At 38.6% G+C, this 16245-nt stretch overlaps 1 protein-coding gene across 2 annotated transcripts in view; it reads left to right on the top strand.

The window, feature by feature from the left end:
• Positions 1–211: 211 nt before the first annotated feature.
• LOC131366782 (roundabout homolog 1-like) overlaps positions 212–16245 on the top strand; it is a 192397-nt gene continuing 176363 nt past the window's right edge. For both annotated transcript variants that reach the window (XM_058411538.1, XM_058411537.1), the window contains exon 1: positions 212–542. The gene's annotated coding sequence lies outside the window, so the exon portion shown is untranslated. The remainder of the gene's footprint in view (positions 543–16245) is intronic.

Genomic DNA, 16245 nt, shown 5'->3' with positions numbered 1-16245 from the left:
ATGATGCGATAAATCATAATACGGCAAGTGATAAATCAGAACGCGACCACGAGTTTGGAAATAATCAATGCGGTCTAAAAGTAATAAAAAAACAGAAATTCGAACAAATCGATACACCTATGGGTTCATCATGTGCCCTCCCCCCTTAATTCTGAGCAGCATGAGCTGTGATTATGTCGCTGGATGGCGCAGCTTTAGGAGCCGGTGGCTGCTGCAGCGCGGCGCAGGAGAGAAGGAGCGCTCAGCTTTCGGTCTGCTCTCTGCGCCTTCTCTGCATTATTACCCTTCACTACAACCACTAAATGTTTCTGTTATTTAAAGAGCAGAAATAGGGCTGTTTGTTTAACATACCTGACGAAACGTCAAACACTTTCCCACCAGTTTTATTTAAAAACGCTCTTTTGCGCAATTGCGGCTTCTCCGCGCCGGTTAGTGCGCACCGGCACGCGGGACAGTTACAGAGACACAGCTTCGGCATGGAGGAAGACTCTTCTTCTTGAAAGAGGACTGGATGAGCGACTGGAAAACTGAAAAAAATAAAGGTGAGTCCCATTAAAGTAATTCTGCGAACTGCGCGTTCACGCATTTGCATTTTGGACATCTTTGGGATGGGGAGAAAAGTTTGAAAACTGACCAGCAATGACTACTAGAAAATGTGCAGGTAAATATTAAACCACTCGGGTTCAGTGAAGATGCTTCAATGTGCCATTTGAAATGTATAACCCATGCCTGGACAAGAGCAACCTCCCAGCCCTCATCAGTGATTTAGCATAAAGCCTAATGTTACATCCGATCTAGTTCCTGATTCCTGATTCTGTTCAGAAGTGCATGATCAGGAGAGCTGATGTGAAAGTGGGCTAGAATGATTTAGATAGATATAACCCAATGCGTAATACTGCATTTGACTGGTCTGGCAATTTAACTTTCACTGTAGTTTTAGTCAAATTTTATATAGTATGAAATAAACATAGAGTGCTCATTATTTTCCAGTTTTGTCAGTCAATGCAAATCAACTTTCTTCTGACATTAAAAAAAAATTCATGCGTTCTCTCTCTCTCTCTCTCTCTCTCTCTCTCTCTCTCTCTTCTTATATCCAATACGACATGGTCAGCACATTTTTGTATCTAAAATTCATTGTTTGACCAAATTGATTTGCTATTGATCTCTTTGCTGAAGTGTGCTTGAGTAATGCTCATCTGTACTTCGGGGATCTTCTGTGAAAAGCGCTTAGAGTTGATCTGTCTCAAGGGAGCAGCTTCTCCATTCCATGAATGTAAATGTCATTTGACTCTGAGTTCTGGCCTGATCATTCTGCTCATGTAACTGCATTCCTGTACTTCCTTTTGAATCATTAAGGCTCTGTATGCAGTCTTCTCAGGCTGATTTCCAGGAGAACCCCTCATGGTGATATGAAGGATTTTTTAAATATTTAGGAGTATAGTGTTGCTTTGGTCCCAGGTTAACATTGTATAGCGAATGGAATTGCCTAAAAACAAATATCAAGCTCCAGTGGCTGGAGCCATATAATGCAATATATTTGCATTAAAAAAGGGAAAGAAAGAAAGAAAGAAAGAAAGAAAGAAAGAAAGAAAGAAAACCTTGGACTGTTTTCTGCCCAGTGGGGAAATTTATAATCACAAGTCCATGTCTAGATACAAGCCCAATGGCCTTGGGTTTTGTATGTAGACTAGGGTGTAATTTGTGCTGCCTTTGTGGCACATTCTTTATGTCTATAGTTCTGTCATAAATAAATACTATAATTTGGCAAGATTGCAATTTGAAGTCTGGAAGCCATGATTTGGTGGTAAACAATTTACTCAATCTGCCAAACTGTCAAACTGCAGATTTGTCATTTGGCCAAAATACCTACTACTTACAAAAAAAATATTTGCATTCATCTGTCAATACATATTCATGATGCTGTGTCACAATTTTCCAGTCAGATTTCAGTAACGTGAATGAATTATTATGCAGAAGCAACAAGAAGACATATTGATCTATTCTCTATTCACATGCTTAATATATGACTTAATATATATTTACTTATGTGCACTAATGTCTGTCTGGCCTCTCAATTCTGACTACATCACTGCGATACTCATGGGTAGGATAAGGACACTGCCAATATAGCAAAGACTTCCCACTTTTCATAGCCAATCAAATTCCGATGGGCAGAAAATGAAATCCTGCTCACCTGAATATATACTGCTTTATTCTGTAACATGCTGAAGCAAAATGTGTTGAATTTCCATTTTAGTTTGTCTTCCATGTGAATTTACACTGTTCACATTGCATGAGTAACCAGATCTGATTTGTTTGTTCAAACAGTCGTGATGTTTGTTCATGAATATACATTGTTTGTCATAGTAATGAAACAGGGATGTGCACACTGAATTATGCAACACGGGTGAATTGCCTCCAACGTGGAAGTTCTACAGTGGTTTTTGTTTTACTAGTCAGTGCACACACCTGTAACAAAACTAAAAACACTAAGTTTGTTAAGCTTTTAATCACCAGTTGAAACGTCTGAGGGTTAGGGTTAGAATTAAACTGCCACGCTGCCATACTGCATTCAGGGCGAAACTGACTTAACTAACAATGTTTGTTGTAGACCTGCTCTATCTGCTGTATGTGTTTTCATGTACAGTTCCTTAAATCAATGTGGTGGATCTATTGGGCAAAGGCAAATGTACAGTTAGATCCCCAGGATGGTCCGAATGCTGCAACAATTCCATCAGGCTTAAAATTAAAAATGGCCCAAATGTTAGAAGCTTATCAATAAGTTCACTTTATCAGTCGTTTCGCAGGAATCATGGCGAGAGTTTAAAAAGTGATCCGAGTTCCTGTCGCATTTTCATTTGTCTCTACCGGTCATCCAGCTGTGCATACACACCCAAGCTGGACGGTGTTCCAGAATACGAATAGCATCAGTGTGCCTAGTGTTAGAAAAATTGTTTATACTGTGATAATTATATTAGGAAAAAAGGAACAATGCTTCTGTGCGTGAAAGCAAAATTCAAAATCACACTTACAGATGATCAATTTTTTTTTACACATGCGTGTACTGCTTAAATTCTTTTGTCTTGTGTGACCGAATCTGATGAATAAAAATCGGTAAAAGACGCTGAGGGTCACCATGGCAGGTACCTCATTAATATTCCTCCGAGTCCTCTGCTTTCGCTGCTCTTTAATTCTCGGTGATAAGAGGGTGTAGCTTTTTTCTCCACACTGTTAATTCTGTCTGTGCGCCCCTACAAGCCTTCGCAGTTGGATATTGAGCAGCACTTCCTACATCCACTTTTTATCACACCACAAAACCTCTTAGTGGCCTGATTTATCTAGTGACAAGTGAAATTGCTTTTCCAGAGTAAACATGGCTTTAGTTCTCACCCTTAAAGCTATATAATGTTTTTTTTTCCCCAAGTATGTCATTCACTTTGTTTCCATACAGTTGTTTGATAAATGACAAAAAAAAAACCCCACACACTCTGTGGTCACTTTATTAGGAACACTCAGTCACGCATAGTTATTATCTAAACAAGCAGGTGAAGTTTTTTTTCCAGATTTGGTGAGCCTGTGCACATTGTAGTGTCAAAGTTCTGCTCCTGGCTCACAGGAGTTAGGATCCTGATATAGTTTCCTGTTGTTGCAGCCTATCTGCTTTAAGTTATGGAGTGAGATGGTTTTCTGCTTACCATGGTTGTAAAGAGTGGTTATTTGACTTGACCAATTTGGTCATTTACTTGTTATCAGGCTCACTAATAACATGGCATTTCTGCAAACAGAACTGGATTTATTATTATCATTATTATTATTATTATTATTATTATTATTATTATTATTATTATTATTATTATTATTATTATTATTACCATTCTATATAAACTCAGGAGCCTGCTGTGTCCATTCATCCCTTGATTCTGAACAACTCATCTGTTTCTAAAATACCAAACTATCCTCTTTTGGCACCAATAACCAGAACAAAACAAGCATGTCAGATATTTTTCACATTTTTGTGATGTCAAAACTTTAACTGAAACCAGGGCCACTGCAGCAGTCATCTGAACATGTGGATACACTTGAAGCAATCTTCCTGTTCCATGTGAATAAAGAATTCCATTGAATTTCAATAATATGTGAGTATGCATTATTGATGGCGTTATAATACAATTTGTTGTTGCTTGTAGAGACGAGGCTGTACTCTGTAATGATTGCAGGAGAAGCCTTTGACAGGGCATGAAAGTGTTGCCTCAGATCGGTCATTTAATTACAGTATTGACTGAAACGGGTTATGGTGATGTGTCACCTCTCTCATGCATATTTCACTACACATGTACGTCTTTCTTTGCTTCTGATGATCTGTTTTAAATGTGCGCTGCCACGTAAACACAGGAAAGAGCACATTAATAGAAAGGATTAAACAGATAGAAGGAAGTAACTGATTGTTAAGAGCGTCTGAAAATAAAAGTTCAACTCTACTAAGTGTATGTGTTAGCTTTGCTTGAAATGCTGCCTGATACGTGTCTGATTTTGAGTTTGAGCAAGACAGAGCTGGCATTACTGACTGGCCAATTAGATCACACATCAGCGAGCATGATGAAAAGGGTGAAGAAATATTTATAGATTATTATTTTTATCTCTGAAACCATGCAACCTAATATCATAGTATGTGGGAAAAAATGTTTGAGTTAGCGAGTATATGTGTGTTTTTGCTCCCATGATTTCTCTGCTATATTTTAAGCAGCTGTGAGATATTTCCCAAGAGAGACTCATCTGTCTCAGACTCTCTGTTCCCATCTGTGAGATTTGCTTCATAGTCTTTCTCTTTCTTTATTGAATCTTGCACATTCTTACCAGCAAAATGCTCCCATATGATGAAAGCACTACCCGTGTATTCCGACTAACTGGAGTAGGAGCTTCGGTGGTGAGGTAAACATGATGTAAATATATGAAGGCTGTATGTTTTATGAACTAAAAAAAAAAAGTCTTTCTTTTTTTTCAGTCAGATTGAATGATAAAGAGCTGTCAGAATCGAGGTAGAAATTCACAAGATGTTGTGGACAGACTGCTGGCTTTAACACAAATATCGAGGCTCCATTTTACTCATCTGTTGTTACAAGATGACGTTCTGTCTGTCTTTCTGCTTGCAGGCAGGTATCACCAAAATGGATGGTGCTTGATCTCTGGAATTGTTCGTAATCAACAATGTGGTTTTCCCAGTCAATATCACACCTCTTCCAGGTGTTTGTTTCTTATCATTTATCACTGGGTCTGTACACATGTTCCAAACGATGGATGCACTGTGTAATGACCTGCATCCAATAAATGGACTCTGGTCACTTTTATGGCCGAAAGGAATAAGTTGTAATTCATGGCCCCAAACATCCCAGTTCGCCTTTAGGCAATCGATGCCAGCAGACATCCATCGTGGAGATCGCACCTTATCACTGTCACAGCCATTCTTGTAATGTCAGCCACTTGGTGAGCCGTTTTGCTCTTAATGTCTTGTAACGACAGCTGCACCTTTTATTTCCCCCCTGTTGATTGAGTGCCTTTTTATTGAATTTCCATTGAAGTGATCGTTTCTTCACACAAACCCACCATATTTAATTTCACACCAGAGAGACACTTTCTGCACCGCTGGTCACGCTGTTAGTGACGGATAGAACTTCACTGAGGTGGAGTTCAGACAGAGATGATCACACCATAGCCCAAATATGCAGATTACAGAGGACACACTAACCAGCCTGTTACATTTAATAACTTCGCTTATTCATCTTCAGTAACTGCTTCATCCTGATCAAGGTTGCAGAGGATCTGGAGTCTACCCCAGGAAGACTGTGTGCGAGGTGAGAATACACCCTGGATGATGATGGCTGTCCTTTGCGAGGCACCATGCGGACACTCGGGGGCAATTTAGCATAGCCACCATAACCGGAAAAGTCAGATGGTAAGCCGGGCTCAGGAATAAACCTGGGAACCTGGAGCTGTGAGGCATCAACTCTCCCCACTGTGTGAATGCTGATGTTATATGGCATTGCAACCATTTCACCACAATAGCGTTAGAGGTCAAAGATCATCAGCGTGCACTCTGAGCCAGACATCATTAGTTAGCCTGGCTAGCAGAGGCCCATTCTCCCTGAGCTCTCGACCTGTATATGGTTGTCCATCATGCTCTCCAGCAGGCTCCTGTGCTTCCTCCATCTCTCTGATAGTTCTCATAACTGCTGTCATGCTCTATCAGTTTCTCTAATATCGCTGGAGCGTCTGTGGGCCATGGCACCATCTATCTCCCCGACTGTCACAGGCGGTTAAACGCTATTATTCACTGGTGGAAGTCGCTCTACTGTCTGTAAGACTAAACAGAGTGTCTTTCACAGGGTTATGGTTTTACCAAGTAAGCTGATTTTTTTTTCTTGTTTTGTTGACCACTTTATCAAAGTTCCTCAAATATATATAGATCAAAGTTAGCCCATCATCTTTTCACCATATATGTGAAAAATCCTCAGAAGCCATCTTTATGTCTGTTCACTAACCGAAATCTCTCTTTGTTAGTTTACAGTGGGACAGATTCCATTATCTTCTCCCTGTGATTCTTCTCTAAAAACAGATTAGTTTTGTCGGCTAAAGAGAGCTGAATGACTTCAGAAATAGATTGGACCTTTAGTGCAGAGCTTTTTCTGTATATTGTTCTCTCTTTAGTTTACTGAGTCAAATTATCTTCCAAGGCCAGAGAGGAAAATTGAATTGATATTAGAACAAAGTGAAATCTCTTCTTCAAATATCATTTTAAACACGCTTTAAAACATATTCTTAGTATTACTATTAGTTTATGGTTACTGTAATAAAACCTGCTAGATTAAAAGTTGTAAAATGATTAGTAGGTAAACAGACTTGAGAATTAAAGAATTCTTTTGAAAGATTTATTTTTTTTAACTGTGTATATACCATAGGTAGAGTGTTTTATTTTGGTTGGAAGGCTATTGCAAATAGATATCAAGGATTTACTGAAGGACTCAATATATTTGACAGTAATCAAATGGGAATGTGTCAATCAACTCCTATGAACAGTTCATTCATTCATTCATTCATTCATTCATTCATTCATTCATCAGTATCTCAATGAACACTGAGACTAAAGCAGGAACACATCCTAGATTGGACACCAGACAGCTAGACAGTCCATTGCCAGGCACTACACACACTCTCTCCTACACATTGGCGCCAGTTAAAAGTAGCCAAGGCAAGTATGATGTTTCTAGGAGGTGTGAGGATCCTGGAGTTCCCAAAGAACCCTTGAATGCATGTGGACCTAGGGAGAACATCCAACAGAGGAGAATGGTCTCTGTACTATTGGTGTAATGCATTATATTCTCTCTCTCTATCTCTGTTATTTTCTTTGTACATTGTACACAACATTTTGTAGCACATTAATGTGGGGTGTGTGTGTGTGTGTGTGTGTGTATGTGTGTGTGTGTGTGTATGTGTGACAAATATGGACACTTGGTTATGGTTACAAATGTGAAGCAGCAAGTTCAGCATCAGAAATGAAAAAAAAAAGAAATCTGAACTGTGCAAAGAAGCACATGTCTTGCAAGCTTTATATGTGACTGTTTGCTTGCACCTGACAGCTCAATGGTATAAAAGTAAAAACTGATTTCATGTTGAGTTCAAGGGTAGAGGTAAATATCTCTCTCTCTCTCCCTCTCTCTCTCTCTTTCCACTAAAATCTGCTCTTTTCTCCATTTCATTTTCCACTCGGCTTTCCTTTGCTTCCACTTGTTTGTCCTTCCACAAGCCCAGCAGTATCTCCCATTATTATCCTTCATGCTGGTCAAACCTTATCGCATTCATGTCTGGAGGGTCAGTGGGTGGAGCAAAATGTCAGGCCATGAAACTGCATGTGGTAAACATAGGGGTCCTAGGGGACCACAGGCTTGATTTAGGATGCAGCACAGCACTGATGCCCATAATCAATGATGTGCCCTCTGTTCCTCATGTCATCCTGACTGCAGGTTAAAGGGATGTGTTAACAAGTTGTTTTACATGCAAGCCAACAGCTCATTCTGACAGGAAGTTCTCTCACTGTAATTGAACCGTCATATTTCTGTCTTATCATATAGTATCCACTAGTGTGTGTGTTTTTTTTAGCTAAGTATTTGTCTCTGATTCCTAGTAATACACCTGTGCTATTCTTGAACCTGGTTGTAGTGGTGCTCAAGAGCCTCAATAATGTAGGCACGTGACCCTCAAGACATCACGCTACATTCTTTGATTTATCTCCACATCTCGACAAGGTATTAGCAGTGCACATCTCTAGTGCTGTCCATAATAAGCCATTTCACACTGATTTAACAATGACGCACCAGGAGACAGTTAATGCTGTCAATCAGCAGACCATTATGGCAAATGCTAACGTGATTGATTTTGGCCCTGATTAAAGAGGTTGATGATTTCTTTTTGTTGACAGGTGAGGGGAAAAAAAGGTCTCTCATTAAGAGCCTGATGAAGTATATTGTGTGCAGTTGAAGTGTTTGTTTTAATTTTGTCCAGTGAGGTCTTTTAAGCAATAATGTTGAATCTGTACCAGAAAAAAAAAATGTCAAAAGAAGGTAGCCAAGGTGGAAATGTTAGCATATTGCTGGAAAGATTATAAAATAATAGGCAATGAGAGACTAATTAATTATGACATTGCAAGTATCCAGCATTTGGCCGGTTTCTTTCTTTTCCTGTTCTTTTCTTGGTTGGTGAATTTCTTTTGCCAACATTTGCACAACATTTTGATGGAAACATGCCTGCTATCGAGTCGGACTGGTTCTAGACAACACACAGATAATCCTGTTTCTTTTTATTTGTCTGCTACTTCAATTTTTAATTAACTTTAGACAAAAGAGTCTGCAGACACCAGCATACCATTTGACACACAAAGGAAGGATATGCTATATTTAAGTTAACTACAGTTAACTATTTACTGCCTGCATACTGTATTTACCCAATATAAAAAATAAGAACAGGAATAGGATGTGAAATTCCTGAGTAAATATTAAATATGCAAATAGGATATTGGTAGAAATTGGAGAACATCAGTTTATTACAGCGGTAATCTACCTAACAGGAATTTAAGTGTTATTACACTCTATGTAGATGCCTATAAAAGAGAGGCTTCCAAGTAGAACCCCTTTAGGAAGCTAAGGACACTTAAGGAGACTTGAAACCCTAAAAGTGTAGAGTTACAATAAACAGACTTATCTTTTGGACAAAATGAATCATATAAAAACTTTTTTTTTGCTGCATAGCTTACCTCCTTTTCATCTTACTGTTTTTTCATTGATGGCTTTGTGCCACTTACCACAAAGATTAGGCGAATGTAGGGAATTTTTCTTTGGACCGAGCATGCCAGGGCATTTAGAGGCCAAACCACAACTCTGACGGTGCCACGGACAATGAGTGACACCCTAGAGTCTGCGCCTCCTGTTTACTAAACAGCTCTTCACGCTGAGAGCCACTGATCACAGTCAGTGTAATGACTGGGGATTGTTCAGAGGATAATGGCTGTCACTGTGGTGCTGCAGGGCCCAGTGATCACGCCAAACTCTCTTTCTTTCACTTGCTTTTCCTTTTCTTTTATATACTGCCAATACAGAGGTGCTGTTAAATCTGAGCAAGAGTGTTTGCGAAGTGGAGGAGTGTGAAAGGTAGTGGTGGTGGTGGTGGGGGGGAGTGGTAAAGAAGAGAAAAGGTAATGAAGAGGGAAGGCTGATTTAGTTATGCTTCACACTCGAAGACTGTTGCGTGTTCTAAGCCTCTTGCATCATACATCTATATCTCCTCTCTCACATTGGCATACGTGTTAAAGGAGGAAAACGGCTTTCTTATCAGAAGAAATCCTGAAGGGCAATCAGCTGCCCTTTTTCCTGCCTGTGTAGACTCTTCATTATTGAATGGCATGTCTCGCATTTGTAAAAGAAAAGAGGAGATTATTTCAGTATAAAAGAGTCATTGTACAACATTCAGCTTACTTCTTATTTATAGCTTTTTTTAAATAATTTTTCACAACAAGAATTTTACTAAGGACTTTACACTGTAATGTTAATTGTTTGGGAGAATTTCATTAGCTACTGTATGTTTGTGTATGAAATGCACTAGTCACATGGCTCCTTTGATTCCAATAAATGAGACTGTGAAAAAATATATTTAAATATTAAATGTCTTTATGCCCTACAGTGACCTAGCATCCCATCCAAGGTGTATTCCTGCCATGGTCCACCTCAATCCTAACAAGATACTGAAGGTGAAAGAATCAGTGCCTTCAGGCAAGTCGGTTAAAGTCTTTCTGAATCAGTATTCGTTCACACACATTATAGAAGCATGTCATGCCTCGGGTCACTTCTTTTAACATCTCAGGGAAGTGTCGAATTTTCCTGGCCTTCCCTCTCTACCATACATATTGCAGAACCTGGAGATCCCCTTATGTGTAAATTAATGAAGCACCTTCTCACTCATTCAGTGTGGAATGTACTGATAATTTACATTCATATGATATTCATAGCAACCAAAGCTCCTTAACTAGTGCACTAAATAGTGAATGGACATGCAGATCGTCATTAGTGCTCAATATCTTTAGTTTCCTAACTACCAGCTTGTTTCTCTGTCCTGCCTTACTGACTCAATCTGTGTCTCAATATGGATTCAATTCAAATTTCACTGTCACGGGTTCGGAGAACATAGTCAACCAGACCGATACGCAGGATCCATTATTTATCCTAAATAAACATAAAATGGAATGTGGACTGAAGAGGAAACGGTTAATTAAATAGGATTTCCCCTTCAGAAACTCTGAGATCCAGAGAGTTTTTATTTTTGTTTTCTGTATGAAGGACAGAGCTTTTCATGCTTAACGATACTAAACAGTATTGTAATTTTACCCCATGTGGTAGCTTACAAGTGCTTTTGCTAACTTTACTAGAGAATCAAAAGAGGGTAATACTGTAGGTGTAACATTAGCGACTAACTTTCATGGACTAATTCTATCTGAAAAAACCAATGGTTTAAAGTAAATGAAAATTTTTAATATCGCTTGCGCTGCTGGTTTATTTCCATGATTTGCTATACACACATCAGTGGGTGTCCATGTTTTCCCAAGTAGGACCAATGGAATGTATTTATATTGGAAGATTGTTGAAGAGTTATTGAGTTAGCTTGTGGTTAAAAACAGGCAGGGGTTGAACATCAGGTAAACAAAGCAATGCAGAGCGATCACAATCAAACTGAAGGACAGATTGAAAAAATAACAGACTTGAGGTTTTACTTTCACTGGAAAGGTAAAACCTCACTAAGTTAAGCTGGTGAATGAACTGGGTATAAACAGGAAAGTGGATTCATGATGGCTCCTGGATTGATGGTAGATTTGCATGTTATAGAAAAACTGTGAAACTTCTGAGCACAATAGTATGCAGTATTATTGGTGTAAATGTAATATTTTATTCACTGATTAAGTGTTTAAAGCGTTTTTGGATGATCAGTATTTGAATTGATGGTATTTTATTTTAGCCACTCTTTCACACCTCATGTTCCCCAGCATGTATAAACCTTTATTAAAGATTTTTTTTTTTTTAATAAACACCGTTCACAAGGTCAATCTTCATGAGACTGGCACTTCAAGGAATTCGGGAATGGTCAAGTTTTTTGTTTTAAGCCCATTTTTACTGTACGATGTACATATTTTCTCTTAATCAGACTGTTTCTATTCTGAGTTTCCTCAGAAGATTGTCTTTCTTCTCTGTCTCCATGACAATCTGCAGCACTGTAACTGCTCACTCATTCTCACCATATGCTTTTATCCTCTCTACTGTCACGTTCTGGGTCAACAAACACACTGAGATAATATCATGGATATATATTTAGCATGTACTGTATATGTGAGTGTTTGCTCAGAAGTGGTTCGGTGTAGCAGCTGCAGTGAAAAGACTTGATTTATAGTCATCAGTGGTGTGTGATGGAGGGTTAATCCCCCTTTTTTGTAAAGAGATCATCTGGGTAATGTTGAGTGTGCCCTCTTCACTGGAGGTCTAAGAGAAAAGATATGACCATGCATTATTTATAAATAGCTTTCATTGGCTCTCATGGCTTTACTATAAAAGGCTTCGTGATTAATTTGAACAGAGGCCCCAAAATTCTTCAACCTATTCATTCATTCAATTTGTGTACAAGAAAAGCAAATGGATGATACAAATTCTGTCCTTTTCAGTGTTGAAGCTGGAGTGTCACCTTAATCACGGGCTTTCTTCCACGGCATTATAATTACCAGCCACTTTAACAGGAACACCTGAACACTGCTTATTCATGCAGTTATCCAATATCCGATCTCGGCCTATCACATGGCAGCATCACAATGCGTAAAATCTTGCAGAAACAGCACCAGGCAATGATTTTTATCTGATGTTGCCTTCTGCAATTTTAACTGCATGATGTTTCAGTGTATTATGTGTTCTAAGGTGCTTTTCATCTCTCCCCAGTAGTAAAGAATGGTTGGCTGAGATACTGTAGACTTCCTGTCAGCTCGAACAAGTCTGACCAACCTCCTCTGACCTCTCATCAACAAAGCATTTCTTCATTATTTTTTTCCCCCACCACTCATCAAACCAGCTCTGGTACCCAGTGCCACCAAGATCCACAGCACTGAGATCACAGTTATCCCCATTCTGATATTTGACGTGAACATTCACTGAAGGTCTTGACTTGTATCTGCATGCTTTTATGCCACTTCATTGGCTGATTGGATAATTGCATGAATAAGCAAGTGTACAGATGTTCCTATTAAAGCATCTGCCGAGTGTATAATGCACACTATGTTGTGTTGTGGAAAATCTAAGAGGAAAAAAATTCAGGCCAGAGCTTCTTCACACAGGACCCTCATGTGTAGCAGAGGTTGTGTGGATCACAACACAAGTAGGTTACATGAATCTTCTGAGAGAGACTATTTCTGTTGCAAATCAATCCTCTAGGTTAGTAAACTGCTATCTGTATAGTATTCCTTATTTGTTCTTTTTTAAAACATGGGCCAGTCTTCTGAGAGTCTAAAGAAGTATGGGGCATTGAAACAGAATGTAGAGAAGGAAGGAGAAAAAATACAAAGCCGAGGAAAACTAGTGTACTTTTCTTTTTAAGAACGCTCGTCCAGGCAGGTGTTTACTCCAGTTGGAAATAAGCAAAAAGGGTCCTGCTTTCAACACAGAGGGAAGCGCTGGATAAATCAAAGAGAGGGAAGGATTAAGGGACTAAAGAGAGCTACACTCTGAGTCTGTAGCTCTGAGTCCTAATCAAAGCCCTGCACTGCAAGCAGGTGCTGCATAGTGCTAATTACGCTCAGTTACTCTGCATTCATAATGCTGACGAGAACACAAAGTTTCTTCCATATTTATGGGCTGATTTCCCAGACACAGAAGGATACTTGGTTCTCACAAGTAAATAAATAATCCGAGAAGCACTTTTGATTTTATATTTAACTCCCAGATATAGTTTAATCTGTTCCATATAGAACGCTTTGCTTTTTAGCCATTCTGCATCTATACATTGCTTTAACACCCTTTATGATGCCCAATTCATATTTTATTAACAATGCCTTGCTTTTTTTTCCATTACAACATAAGTCTAAAACTAAAGTATTGACATAAATTCCACTGCCAGTGGGGCTTTTCCACTGGAAAATGTTTTAATTAAGTATGTATGTGTATCCAGAAAACCGACTATAAATATTCTCTACTACACAGTATTCGAGCTGCCTGTATTTTAATATATGGCACCTATAAAGCAGCATGAAGACAGGCCTTAAAAAGCAATTGAGAGGCTTTTTATTTCTCCAAGTTCCTTGCTCTTTGGAGACCTAAAAGAAAACGAAGGCCAGGACTATATTTTTTTAGTTTATAGTCACTTTAAGACTCTAGTTCACAAGAATAATATTTTGGGTCATTGGATATACATGGAACATGATTCAACGCTGAAATCCGTGCTGTTCTCGAATTCATTGTGGATGAATAAAGTATAATTTCTCTGGGTTACAGTTATCCTTGGTGTTAGAGCATGATATGATTGTATGACTTTGAGACAATTATGAAAGATGTAGTATGTGATTTTGCCATGTAATGATTCTGCCTAGTTTATTCAATTTAGGTTTTCTTTTTACAACAAGAACAAAGCAACACACTTCGGCATCTTTTACCTGAAAAAGCAAGCAGTCAGACATCCGTAGTTCAAATGAGGGAGTTTGGCGAAAAGGGAAATGTTTGTCAGTGTTTTGTTTCAATTGAAAGATTCCACACAGACAGCAATAAACCACATTTAAAACAGTAACAATAGCTGACAATACAAAGGGGCAGTAAGCATGAGACAGGATGTGCAGTTATATACTGAGATATGATATACTGAGATACATTACATTCGTAAAATGTTGAAGGTTTGAGTTTTAGGAAAAAAATACTGTGCATTTTTCAAAAAGATTTTTTAAATTTTATTTTATCTGCCCATTATACCAGTTAGTGTGCTAGCCTCCTGGTGGTAAAGTGGCAAGATCCCACACTAGTTGAAGCGGTCCAGGTCCGATTCCTGGGCAGGGTGCTAACCCAGCCACCAAAGAGTTAACTCTGAGTGTTGGTCCCAAGCCTGGATTAAATGCATCAGGAAGGGCATCCGGTGTAAAACCTGTGCCAAACTGAAACACGCAGACCAAATGATTCTCTGTGGCGACCCAAAACAGGGAGCAGCTGAGTTAGCTGTTAGTGTGATGCATAAATGGTACAGCAGATACACACATCCATGCAAATACAGATTCAATTTTTAAACAAAATATTTTATCTGTATTGGTTTTGTTGCACTGTTTTAAAAAGGTTTTTATCCAGACTAATACTTCTACTAAGATGCCTATAATCAGGCATGCACAGATGATAAAATTAAAGCCCCTTTATATGATGTGTGCCAGAAAAACGTTCTGCTCCATTTCCCTGTAAAAAAACCAAACAACTTTAATATATATATATATATATATATATATAAGAGAGAGAGAGAGAGAGAGAGAGAGAGAGACCTTTTGGAAACAATGTATTCAACACTACGGGAAGCAAGATGTATGAGCCTTTGTGCAGTTTTTCCATATTATTTGAGAAAAACATTGTGTGTTATATGTAAATGTATACAAATTGCATATAAGCACTAAATGTTGAGCAATTAGCAGCCAGGTGTAAATTAGCACTATGTGTTCTGCGTGGAATAATTGTATAAGTATATGACATTAATGACCAAAAAGTATAATAATATGAGTCCATTTTAGAACCTATGGAATAATTAATCAGACAAACCACTGCTGAGGGCCTGCTTATAGTACATATAATTTAAAGGTCACTAAAGGTCTATTGCCACCTATTGCAGAGTAAAACATGTACAGTGGTAATTTATCCGCCGTCTGGCATCTAGGCCTGTGCTGAATGGTTGTGTAGTGTTGTGTGTAGTCTATTTTGTCTATTATGTTTCATGTTAACTGTAGCAATGTGGATGAAACCATACAGTATTTTGTTCCTCACTGAACATGTCTAAAATGAAAAGGAATGCCAACGAAACTTTTGACTTTGATACACCACACACACACACACACACACACGTAATCAATGCTAACCATCATATTTAACAACACTGTAAACCATACTTTTTTTAAACGGTGATTACAAAGTACAACTAAGTATGCACTTAATAATCACAAGATGATGGACATTAGTGCAGATATCTCCAGCACAGCCCCAGTGTCGCTGATTCAATCCCGAGCTTAGAGTACTGTCTGTTTAGATGTTCTCCTCGTATCTATCTGGGCTTCTTGTAGGTTCTCTGGTTTCTTCCCACTGCCCAAAACCATATAATTAGGTAGACTTTTTAACTTTAGTGTGAATTTGTATGTGCAGGGTGTGCTGTGATTGACCAGGATCCCAGTCAGGGTGAGTCCCTGAATGAAGAAAACGCCACCAGAGCACCAAAGTTCAAAGACACTGTTTTAGTTTGGAAATTGGAGAAAGTAAAGCAAAGTGGTGAAAAACGCATGCATTTTTAAATGTATTTATATATGTTTTTTGCAAGGCCATAGTGAAGCCTAGTTGTCTGTCCTTGTGAGCAGCTTGAGCGCTGTTTAGAACCTCATTCATTTTCTGGAAGCACATTCATTATGTGGAAAACTTTGAAGAAGCGCATATTTTTCAATAAGATGCT

The sequence above is a fragment of the Hemibagrus wyckioides genome, linkage group LG16 (genome assembly GCF_019097595.1).
Source record: "Hemibagrus wyckioides isolate EC202008001 linkage group LG16, SWU_Hwy_1.0, whole genome shotgun sequence".
Classification (NCBI taxonomy): domain Eukaryota; kingdom Metazoa; phylum Chordata; class Actinopteri; order Siluriformes; family Bagridae; genus Hemibagrus; species Hemibagrus wyckioides.
This window is presented reverse-complemented; position numbering and strand designations above follow the sequence as displayed.